We start from the raw sequence: 12,771 nt of genomic DNA, 5'->3' as shown, positions 1-12,771 counted from the left end.
CACCTTTTTGAGGCTTGGTCGTGAAAATAAAAGGACCAAGTAAACCCGGTGAAATACTGATGAACGCCACATTTTTTTTCCATTATCCGTGAAAGCCGGCCATCTGGTAGCCACGCCCATGCCCGCCCATGTCCTGCCTTCGCTACGCCGCCGACACGCCCCCTTGAACTTTCGCTGGCGTGGCGACGGGAAAGCGGTGATGGTGTAAAAAATGCCGCTTTCAATTATACCGATTTCACCGCTTTTGAGAGATCACCGGCCATCTCCCGATTTATGTCAGAAGATCGCTGGCGATCACTTTCGAAAATAAGCCTGATAGTCTTTCTCCAACCTAGGTACTCCTATAGAGACCCTTTGAAGCAGATGCTGGGCCAGGGAGAACGAGAGGGCTGAAAATGTTCCTGGGCTGGGGGAAACTGATGCTGGGGCTGAGAGAAGGGAAGGGGACTGAAACTGATGCTGGGGTTGGGAGAAAGGATGGAGTGAAGCTGGAAAGAGGAGTCTAAGGCAAAGGCTAGAAGAAGGGATGGGGGTAAGCTGGGGATGGAAGAAAGATGGAGTGCTGAACATGTTTGCTGAGGCTTGGAGAGAGAGAGAAGCAAGCACATATACTGGAGAAGGTACAGGGGGCATATGGATGGATGCTATAACAAGGAGAGGAAAGGCATGATAAAGAATATCAAAGAAGAAAGTAGAGGGTGGAAGCTGGGGAAGTGGCAAAGGCAGTATGGAAGATTGGCAATAGAATGGATACTGGGGAAGCAGAGGAAAAGAAGCAAAAAAACAAATACAGGGAAGATGGGGCTGCGATTGAGCAGGAACTCAGTCTTTAGGTAGAGACTATAGGATTGGGTGGAAGACCAGAAAAATATTGGCTGGGTAAATGTAAGTGAGGACTCAGAGCTTAAATGGCAATCTGAGTGAAAACTCAGGGATTTGGTTAGGTGGAAAAGTGGCAAATTAGGGATTAGAGTGGGGACTAAGAAATTGAACTGAGATTAGGTGATGGGGTATGAATAAGGCTGTGAGACTGAGTGCAAAAATATGGAGAAGTAAAATGGTTTTGAAGGATGTGGATGGTTTGGGAGGGAGCTGAGACAGAAAGATATGGAGGGGGTGAGAATCTGGGAAATTGGCTTCAATTCCTACTGCAGCTCCTTGTGACCCTGGGCAACTCACTTAACCCTCCATTGACCCAGGAACAAAACTTAGATTGTGAGCCCACTAGGGATAGAGAAAGTACCTGCATATGATATATGTAAACTGCTTTGGTTGTACCCACAGAAAGGCAGTATATCAATTCCATGACCTTTTACCTTTAATTCAATGACAATGAGAGATGGTAGAAATGGGGGAGGAAAAAGGGGGATGGCAACGGTTGTCAGACTGGTGATGAAAAGGGGATGAGTAACAGGGAAGGAGCTGAGGTTGATGACAGGATGAGAGGCAGAAGGAGGTAGATGAGGCTGGAGACTGGAAAGAGGATGGAAGGCAGGGAGAATTGGAATGCTGGGGAAGGAATGAGACAGAGCTGGGGAATGGGAGAACTAGGGAAGTAAGAGTAGGAAATGGAAAGCTGTTAAGTTGTTGAATGGTGAAAAGATGGAGACCAAGCATTTGAGAGGAGAAGCAAGTTCTAGCTATAGGTATATAAAAGGCAGATGATACAAATAGATAAAAATGATGAAGCAGGAGGATCTACAACAGATATAAGAGAGGAAGGGAAGAAGAAGGGAAAGGGAAGGAACAGAAAATAGAAATGACCCTCGGTAAATATTGTCCAGCTTGCTCATAGGCAACTGGTGGTACCAGCAGACCAGATGCTTTCCTTTGATCCACACTATTTTCCCTGAAAAAAAAAAGAAAGATAATTAGTAGGTATATTATTCAGATGATGGGCATATAGCTGTTTTTCACATGCACATTTTTAATCAAAGTATATAATTCTTCTTTGAAGACAAAAGGAACATGAATGATCTTTTTTTTTTTTTTTTTTTAAAGAAGGTTTTGCACAATTAAAAAAAAAACAATAGACCTGCAAAACATGGTCACTCAATGTTTTGCTGTTCCGCATAAATGAGCAAAATTGTTCCAGTGTTTCCAAGAGGATATATATCTGTTAATAACTGAATAATTCATGTACTCTTGATTCTTCAGGATCAGGTTATGACCTGAAGTTGCTCATGTAGTACAGGAAATCAAGTTTGATTTTATAACATAGTCAAATGAGTACTTTAGAGTGCCATGTCTCAGATCAATAAGGAAGCAGTAACTACATTTACTGTCATTGGATGATATTGATGTAACAGCATAATGGTCAAAATTATAAAATCAATTTCATAATTTAATCAGAAATGTTTATTGATACTATTAAAGTTGAATTCAATGACTGCCATCATGGAGTTAATTTCCTACCTGTCAGAAGAATACATTGAAACATTCCTTCTGTAAAATGGCTGGAATTAATTTAGAAAAGAAAATATTAGTTTTACTACATGAATGGCCAAGGAGAGTTTTTGTTGTTATTATTACTATTAGTTTCTGTCTGTTTTCCTAGGTTAATTAGCATTAGTAAACACATGCTCAAACTGTTAGAAATTTGCATTTCAATGAAAGCAGGAGTCAATATTCAACCTAGCCAGTTAAATAATGCTGATGAGGCTCAGGAATTTATATTTAGTGGCACTTCCAGACCGTGTCACTGAATATCAGCTCTGACCGCTGCTGGGTCAGTCCAGGAGTGGAGTCAGGGCAGACCCAGAAGTTACTCAAGATACTGTACTTGGAAAAAGTTTAAATTTGTCCAGACAGAATACGATGATACCAAACCAAAAATACTCTCTGTATTAGATATATTACTTATATGGTACAATAGGGTTCTACAACTGCAGTGTAAACTCCATATAAAATTAGATTATAATATATTATAGACAGGGCCGCCGAGAGACTGGGCCGGGCCGGGCCTGGGACAAGGCTGCCCCCGGGGTCACCGGGCCCCCCCTCCACCCGCCACTGGGCCCTCTCTTCACCCCCGGGCCCTCTGCACTGACCTTAAGCGCCTCACCTTCGAAAGCGCAGCAAGCAGTGGCAGACCACTCCTTCCTTCCGTGTCCCGCCCTCGCGGAAGTTACGTCAGGTGAGGGCGGGACACGGAAGGAAGGAGTCGTCTGCCGCTGCTTGCTGCACTTTCGAAGGTGAGGCGCTTAAGTTCAATGCCAGGGAAGGACGGCGGGCGGGCTGGACTGCGGCGGTGGCACCGGGCCCCCCCCCTGGGGCCTAGGGAATTTTGTCCCCCCCTGTCCCCCCCTCTCGGAGGCCCTGATTATAGAATCACTCTGGGGTCCTTTTACAGAGCGGTGAAAAGCCCAACTCAGGCTTACTATTCGCTAAAAATGAAGTACCGCAGTTGTCCGGTGGTAGTTCTCACCGATGTGTACCCGGTGGTAATCGAGCAGTGCTGCACACTGCCTAATTAACACTGGGTTAGCACAGGACCCCTTACTGCCACCTCAGTGGGTGGTGGTAAGGGCTCCCCCCATCACACGGTCATTTCCTGAAGAAAAGAAAGACTTTCATTTTACCAGCTGTGGTAAAAGGGACCTCAGGGCGTGTTAAAAACACACGCTGATGCCAGCGTAGGCCCCCTTTTGCCGCAGCTTGGTAAAAGGGGCCCTCAGTGTGTCACCACTAATACGTACAACTTGTATGTCATATCAGCAAAATAGAGCTCAACCAGCCAGTTTTGCTTAAATGGCGATTGTGTTCACACATCCTTGTAATTCCATGGTGAACATAATTTTTTATTGAACATAAATATTTTCTTAAAATATTATTAGCAGTGTCAGGAACCTTTACATGTGTCCATAAAGTATATATTGTGTTTTTAAAAGTGTCCCAAAGTAAGCATCCAAATATATTGTAACGTCTTCTAACATATATATCATTAATCACTTAGCTGTGGCAAACAGAATCAACTGCAGCTCTACAAGGTGCCCCATTTTGTTCCACTTCTTCAGGAGCTATACATGCAGCCAGAAGCTCCATATTACTCAAACAAAGTCATCAGACTCCATGATGCAAGAACCAAGGGTCTCTTTTGTCAAGCTGTGCTAACGGTTCCTGGTGCGGCAATGCTGACAAAGCCCGTCCACTTTGAATGGGCTCCGTTGGCACTGCCGCGTGGGAACTGCTAGCATGGTTTGATAAAAGAGGCCCCTAGTTCCTTCTATTATTGCTATTATGGTTATGAATTTACCAACCTGCTAGAAAACTTAGGTCATCAAGTTTAAATTTATAGGACGTGGTATCTCTCAAAGTTATTCAATTATAAGAGTATTGGTCCTCAATTTTCAAAGTTATTGGTCCAAAACTTTGGAATGGATTACCATTGTCATTGAGAGCATTTCAAAATTGTGCAGTGTTCAAGCAGAATTTGAAAACATTTTTGTTTCAACAGGCATTTGGAGGTTTGGAATGAGAATACTAATATAACACCAGTATAGTATTAAGATCAGGATTATTTTTGAGATGAAGCATTTTTAATTGTTGAGTGAGTATTTTTATATGTATTAGTTTGTCTACTTATGTTATAATGTATTTTATTTTTTCTACCTCTTTTATGTATATTAACTTGTTTGTCACCAAGCACTTTTGGATTGTGTGGATTATACATATTTTAAATAAATAAACATAAGTACATTAGTGCTGCCATACTGGGACAGACCAAAGGTCCATCAAGCCCAGCATCCTGTTTCCAACAGTGGCCAACCCAGGTCACAAATATCTAGCAAGATCCCAAAAAAGCACAAAACATTTAATGCTGCTTATTCCATTTAATAATGGTCTATGGGCTTTTCCTTTAGGAAGCCATCCAAACCTTTTTTAAACTCTGCTAAGCTAACCGCCTTTACCAAATTCTCTGATAACGAATTCCAGAGTTTAATTATACGTTGAATGAAGAAACATTTTCTCCAATTTGTTTTAAATTTACTATATTGTAGCTTCATCGCATGCCCCCTAGTCCTAGTATTTTTGGAAAGCGTAAACAGATGCTTCACTTCTACCCTTTAACTCCACTCATTATTTTATAGACCTCTATCATATCTCCCCTCAGCCACCTTTTCTCCAAGCTGAAGAGCCCAGCCACTTTAGCCTTCCCTCATAGGGGAGTCATCCCATCCCCTTTATCATTTTCGTCGCCCTTCTCTGCACCTTTTCTAATTCCACTATATCTTTTTTGAGATGCGGCGACCAGAATTGAACACAATATTCGAGGTGCGGTCGCACCATGGAGTGATACAAAGGCATTATAACACCCTCATTTTTGTTTTCCATTCCTTTCTTAATAATACCTAACATTCTATTTGCTTTCTTAGCTGCAGCAGCACATTGAGCAGAAGGTTTCAATGTATCATCAACGACGACACCTAGATCCCTTTCTTGGTCCATAACTCCTAACGTGGAAACTTGCATGGCATAGCTATAATTTGGGTTCCTCTTTCCCACATGCATCACTTTGCACTTGCTCACATTAAACGTCCTCTGCTATTTAGACGCCCAGTCTCCCAGTCTCGTAAGGACCGCTTGTAATTTTTCACAATCCTTCCGCGATTTAACGACTTTGAATAACTTTATAGTGTCATCAGCAAATTTAATTACCTCACTAGTTGCTCCCATCTCTAGGTCATTTATAAATATGTTAAAAAGCAGTGGTCCCAGCACAGACCCTGGGGAACCCCATTAACTACCCTTCTCCATTGAGAATACTGACCATTAAACTCTACTCTCTGTTTTCTATCTTTTAACCAGTTTTTAATCCACGATAGAACACTACTTCCTATCCCATGACTCTCCAATTTGCTGTGGAGTCTTTCATGACGTACTTTATCAAACGCCTTCTGAAAATCCAGATACACAATATCAACTGGCTCACCTTTATCCACATGTTTGTTCACCCCTTCAAAGAAATGTAGTAGATCGGTGAGGCAAGATTTTCCTTCACTAAATCCATGTTGACTTTGTCTCATTAATCCATGCTTTTGAATATGCTCTGTAATTTTGTTCTTTATAATAGTCTCTACCATTTTGCTCGGCACCAACATCAGACTCACCGGTCTATAATTTCCCGGATCTCCTCTGGAACCTTTTTAAAAAATTGATATTACATTAGTCACCCTCCAATCTTCCAGTACCACGCTCGATTTTTTTTTTAATGATTTATTTTATTGATTTTATAATTACAAGTTATACACACTTGTAAAGAAACACAGAAAGAAACACTTCCATTATATATAATTCTAAGGTAAACATAATTATCACAAAGATAAATAATCTTATCATTCTTCCTTAGACCTCTATAAAACTGAAAGGGGGCGGTAGAAAATTAAGGAGAAATTTTTAACCACAATAATTAAGAATAAATCGTCTTAACCATCTCACAGCATTATATATTTAGCTGATATCAGATGTTTCCTTTGAACGGCCGTTTAGTTTTTTCGCCTCCAAAAATGTTCGTAGCTGAGTAGGGTCAAAAAATATATATTTATTCCTTTGAAAGTTAATCCTACACTTGCATGGATAAGCCAACATAAATGTAGCTCCCAAGGCTCTCGTTTCATTTCTTAAGTCCAAGAATTGTTTCCTTCTTTCCTGAGTTGCGTTCGCAACATCAGGATAGATCCAAATTTTTTGACCATGAAATAATTTAGAGGCATGTTTGAAGAACAATTTATTACTAACAATAGCTCTGTAAGTTTATTTTTCAATTCTATTAGTACTCTGGGATGAATAGCATCTGGTCCAGGAGATTTGCTACTCTTCAATTTGTAGAACTGCCCCATTACATCCTCCAGGTTTATAGAGAATTCATTCAGTTTCTCTGACTCGTCAGCTTTGAATGCCATTTCTGGCACTGGTATCTCACCCAAATCTTCCTCAGTGAAGACTGATGCAAAGAATTCATTTAATCTCTCCACTACGACTGCAAAAGTCCAAAACTCACAGCACTGGTACCTGGATTTGGCCCGGTACTGAATGTTTGAGTCTAATTCAGATCACAGCAGTCAGCATTTTAACAAAATGCTGGCCACCACTGGCTGAATATCAGTTAGAGGAAAATGCTGTTACATTCAAATACAGGTAGGTGACTTAAAGATGTTTTCTGTTATTGAAGAAAAATACTTTCTTAACAGATGCCCAAACTCATGTTGATCTATGCAATTTATCTAAAGCATGCCCTCCATGCATTCTGTCATCTGATAGGAAAGGAGGTATGGGGTATTGTGGTTACCCAGGACAAGGAAAAACCAGTGGGAGGTGGTTGGAGGAATTTGATTGGTGCACAAATCAAGGAGGTGGTTTATGGAGTAGACTAACCGCCTTATTTTCGAAAGAGAAAAACGCCTATAGTGCGACCTAAATCGGGAGATAGACGTTTATCTCGCAAAGGCGCCCAAATCGGTATAATCGAAAGCCGATTCTGCAGTCTGTCGCGGAAACAAATAAAGTTGACAGGGGCGTGTCGGAGGCGTGGTGGAGGCAGAACTGGGGCATGGTTATCAGCCAAGGAGAGATGGGCGTCTTTAGCTGATAATCGAAAAAAAAAAAGGCGTTTTGACCGTGATTTTTGGTCACTTTTTTTGGACCCTTTTTTTTCCCCGAACAAGTCCCAAAATTGCCCCAACTGCCCAGATGACATACTGGAGGGAATCGGGGATGACCTCCCCGGACTCCCCCAGTGGTCACTAACTCCCTCCCACCAAAAAAAAAAACACTTTAAAAACTTTTTTCCAGCCTGTATGCCAGCCTCAAATGCCGTACCCACCTCCATGACAGCAGAATGTGTTCGACCCTGTCACAGCCTTTCCCTGGGTCAGATGTGGCTCTCGGGTGCACTACAGGGTCACATCAGCATTGCATTGTGGTGGGTGTAGGGTATTGGGCTCCGTGATTTCATTAGCTTCTGTTACAGTCTCACGATGTTGGTAGTTGGTAGGCTCTTCTCCCATGGTGCTTTTCCCCCTGCCTACTGGGTCAGAGTGTGCCCTGTTGTGTTTCCTGTTGTAGTCCATGCAGTAGTGGCCATTTTTGTAAGCCAGTTTTAGTTCCCTTTCCTGTGTTAGCCACGTTACAGAACTTAGTTCTTCCCTTGAATGTGGCTGAAAGAGGGCATTGTACAGCATTCTGCCAGCTCTGACCTACTGCTCATCTCAGTACCAGGGAGACTCGTTGCCAGTGGGGCACAACCTCTGATCTGCAGTTAACTGTGAGTAAATGCGGTTATTCCAATAAAGGACGTTTTCGGAGAGATTAGTCTTCAGGTGTCAACTGGTGTGCCAATGTTATATAGCAGCAACCAGTCCTAGAGGCCTGCGTGTAAGCAGGTCCCTGGAGCACTTTTAGTAGGTACCGCAGTGCACTTCAGCCAGGTGGCCCCAGGCCCATCCCCCCCCACCTGTAACACTTGTGCTGGTAAATGGGAGGCCTCCAAAACCCACTGTACCCAAATGTAGGTGCTCCCTTCACCCCTAAGAGCTATGGTAGTGTTGTACATTTGTGGGTAGTGGGTTTTGGGGGAGGGGGGTTGGGTGTTCAGCACCCTTGGTAAGGGAGCTATGGATGTGGGAGCTTTTTCTGAAGTCCACTGCACTGACCTAGGGTGCCCAGTTGGTGTCCTGGCATATCAGGGGGGCCAGTGTACTACCAATCCTGGCCCCTCCCACGACCAAATGGCTCGGATTAGGACATTTTTGAGCTGGGCGATTTTAGTTTCCATTATCGCTAAAAAACAAACAAACGCCCAGCTCAAAAACGTCCATTTTTTCAAAAATACGATTCGGCCCGCCCCTTCACGGACCCGTTCTCGGAGATAAACACCCATGGAGATAGGCATTTCCGTTCGATTATGCCCCTCCACGGGACTAGGCAGGAGATTAGTGGGAATTCTTTGAAAGCTTGGGCTCAGGGGTTGACCTTCTCACTCATCCTGTGTGGAGGTTAGGGTATGTGTAGTGAAAGGAAAGGGAAATGGGACTTGATATACCTCCTTTCTGTGGTTTTTGCAACCACATTCAAAGCAGTTTACATAGTATATAGAGGTACTTATTTGTACCTTAGCAATGGATGGTTAGTTGACTTACCCAGAGTCCCAAGGAGTGGGAATTGAACCCAGTTCCCCAGGATCAAGGTCCACTGCACTAACCACTGGGCTACTCCTCCAGAGATTGAGGGTCACAGCAATTTTTTTCTATAATTTGGCATGCTGGGAGGATGGAAGAGTTTGTAGTTTCATGTATATCATGCCAGTTGGAAAGCCTATCCACGGGTGCTTTGTGTGCCTCAACCATGGTTAGCTCACACTGACTGATCAGGTTTCCTAATAACATAGTAACATAGTAACAGAGTAGACGATGGCAGAAAAAGACCTGCACGGTCCATCCAGTCTGCTCAACAAGATAAACTCATATGTGCTACTTTTTGTGTATACCTTACCTTGATTTGTACCTGTCCTTTTCAGGGCACAGACTGTATAAGTCTGCCCAGCACTATCCCCGCCTCCCAACCACCAGCCCCGCCTCCCACCACCGGCTCTGGCACAGACCGTATACGTCTGCCCAGCACCATCCTCGCCTCCCGCCACTGGCTCTGCCACCCAATCTAGGCTAAGCTCCTTAGGATCCATTCCTTCTGAACAGGATTCCTTTATGTTTATCCCACGCATGTTTGAATTCCATTACCGTTTTCATTTCCACCACCTCCCGCGGGAAGGCATTCCAAGCATCCACTACTCTCTCTGTGAAAAAATACTTCGTGACATTTTTCTTGAGTCTGCCCCCCTTCAATCTCATTTCATGTCCTCTCGTTCTACCGTCTTCGCATCTCCGGAAAAGGTTCATTTGCGGATTAATACCTTTCAAATATTTGAACGTCTGTATCATATCACCCCTGTTTCTCCTTTCCTCCAGAGTATACATGTTCAGGTTAGCAAGTCTCTCCTCATACGTCTTGTAACACAAATTCCATACCATTCTCGTAGCTTTTATTTGCACTGCTTCAATTCTTTTTACATTCTTAGCAAGATACGGCTTCCAAAACTGAACACAATACTCTAGGTGGGGCCTCACCAATGATTTATACAGGGGCATCAACACCCCCTTTCTTCTGCTGGTCACACCTCTCTCTATACAGCCTAACAACCTTCTAGCTACGGCCACCGCCTTGTCACACTGTTTCGTCACCTTCAAATCCTCAGATACTATCACCCCAAGATCCCTCTCCCCGTCCGTACTTATCAGACTCTCCCCGCCTAACACATACGTCTCCCATTGATTTCTATTCCCTAAGTGCATCACTTTGCATTTCTTCGCATTGAATTTTAATTGCCAAACCTTAGACCATTCTTCTAGCTTCCTCAGATCCTTTTTCATGCTTTCCACTCCCTCCGGGGTGTCCACTCTGTTACAGATCTTAGTATCATCCGCAAATAGGCAAACTTTACCTTCTAACCCTTCGGCAATGTCACTCACAAATATATTGAACAGAATCGGCCCCAGCACCGATTCTTGAGGCACTCCACTACTCACCTTTCCCTCCTCTGAGCGAATTCCATTCACCACCACCCTCTGGCGTCTGCCCGTCAACCAGTTCCTAATCCAGTTCACCACTTCGGGTCCTATCTTCAGCCCATCCAGTTTATTTAAGAGCCTCCTGTGGGGAACCATGTCAAAAGCTTTGCTGAAATCTAAGTAGATTACATCCATAGCTCGTCCCTGATTCAATTCTCCTGTCACCCAATCAAAGAACTCAATGAGATTCATTTGGCACGATTTCCCTTTGATAAAACCATGTTGTCTCGGATCTTGCAACTTATTGGCTTCCAGGAAATTCACTATCCTTTCCTTCAGCATCGCTTCCATTACTTTTCCAGTAACCGAAGTGAGGCTTACCGGCCTGTAGCTTCTTCCCTATCACCACTTTTGTGAAGAGGGACCACATCCACCGTTCTCCAATCCCTCGGAACCTCTCCCATCTGCAAGGATATATTAAACAAATCTTTAAGAGGACCTGCCAGAACCTCTCTGAGCTCCCTCAATATCCTAGGGTGGATCCCATCCGGTCCCATGGCTTTGTCCACCTTTAGCTTTTCAAGTTGTTCATACACACTCTCTTCCGTGAACGGTGCTCTGTCCACTTCAATCTCATTTGTACTTTTTCCAGTCCGTCACGGTCCTTCTCCAGGATTTTCTTCTGTGAAAACAGAACAGAAGTATCTATTTAGCAAATTTGCTTTTTCTTCATCATTATCCACATAGCGGTTCGCAGTATTTTTTAGTCTCACAGTTCCCTTTTTAGTCATTCTCCTTTCACTAATATACCTGAAGAAAATTTTGCCACCCCTTCTTACATTTCTAGCCATTTGTTCTTCCGTTTGCACTTTCGCCAGACGTATCTCTCTCTTGGCTTCTTTCAGTTTCATCCGGTATTCCTCCTCGTGTTCCTTTTCTTGAGATTTTTTGTATTTCTGGAACGCCAACTCTTTAGCCTTTATTTTTCTCAGCCACTTGCTTGCAGAACCATATCGGTTTCCTTTTTCTCTTGCTTTTATTTACTTTCATTACATAAAGGTTCGTGGCCCTATTTATAGCTTCTTTCAGCCTGGACCACTGTCCTTCCACTTCTTGTATTTCCTCCCAGCCCATCAGCTCCTTCCTCAGGTATTCCCCCATTTTACTAAAGTCAGCACGCTTGAAGTCCAGGACTTTGAGTTTTGAGTGGCCATTCTCCACTTTAGCTTTTATATCAAACCAAACCGTTTGATGGTCACTGCTGCCCAGGTGGGCTCCCACTCGGATATTTGACACGCTATCCCCATTTGTGAGCACCAGATCCAGCGTCGCTCCCTCCCTCGTGGGTTCCGTCACCATTTGAGCAAAACACTTTAGAAAGCATCCACGATCTCTCTAGTGGGAAAGGTAAAGTGGATGGAGTAGGCTAAGTTGGAAATTGTTATTTGAGGTTTAGGGGTTAATTGGGAGATGACATTGTTGACGTCATGGTTTGGAATGATGTTTGTTTTGAGAAATATTAACAAAGCTGTGGCTGGTCCTGCTGCACATTTGGTGGTTGGTCTTTTATGTTGGGGGATTATGAGAATGGAAAATGCAAATGGAAATGTTAGGCCTAAGTACTACTGTTCCTAGATTCGTGCCTGTTTCTCTATAATTGCCATCCAACTACTATGTTAATGTACCCCTAAAATCTTGTAAAAAGTATTAAATATTAAAAACAACAGCTTTGTTAAAGCATTGTTATATATTTGCTGGGTTGCATAGAAAGAAAGGGGGAATTTTTAGTCGTATAAGAGACCAGACACATCAGAACGCAACACATTTATGATAAGTATACATTTGGAATCTCAGTAATAGTTTCCTGTCTCTCATTTCCACTTCTCTTTTCAATTCCTTTACTTTTGCTACAGTTAAAGCAAATTACACTGAAAACAATATAATAGCCTCCAGTTTTGCTTTCATGTTGTATTGTTGCTGTTACTGCCAAATTTTATAGCTAGTTATAAAGTTTTATGACTGTCATGGATTTTACAGTTTCCTGGTGAAAAGAAAAGGGGTGTCCCATATTTTGTATGCATTGGTACCTGAGGCACATCATGATAAGTTTAAATTGTTAGCATATAAAATCAACATCCAGAGTTAAAATGGTTTTTTTTCTTCAAATTTGGAGTAATTTTAAAAGTCATTTATGCACATAAAACAGGTT

This window comes from Microcaecilia unicolor, chromosome 3 (assembly GCF_901765095.1).
Source record: "Microcaecilia unicolor chromosome 3, aMicUni1.1, whole genome shotgun sequence".
NCBI classification, from domain to species: Eukaryota; Metazoa; Chordata; class Amphibia; order Gymnophiona; family Siphonopidae; genus Microcaecilia; species Microcaecilia unicolor.
Note: the sequence above shows the minus strand (reverse complement) of the source record.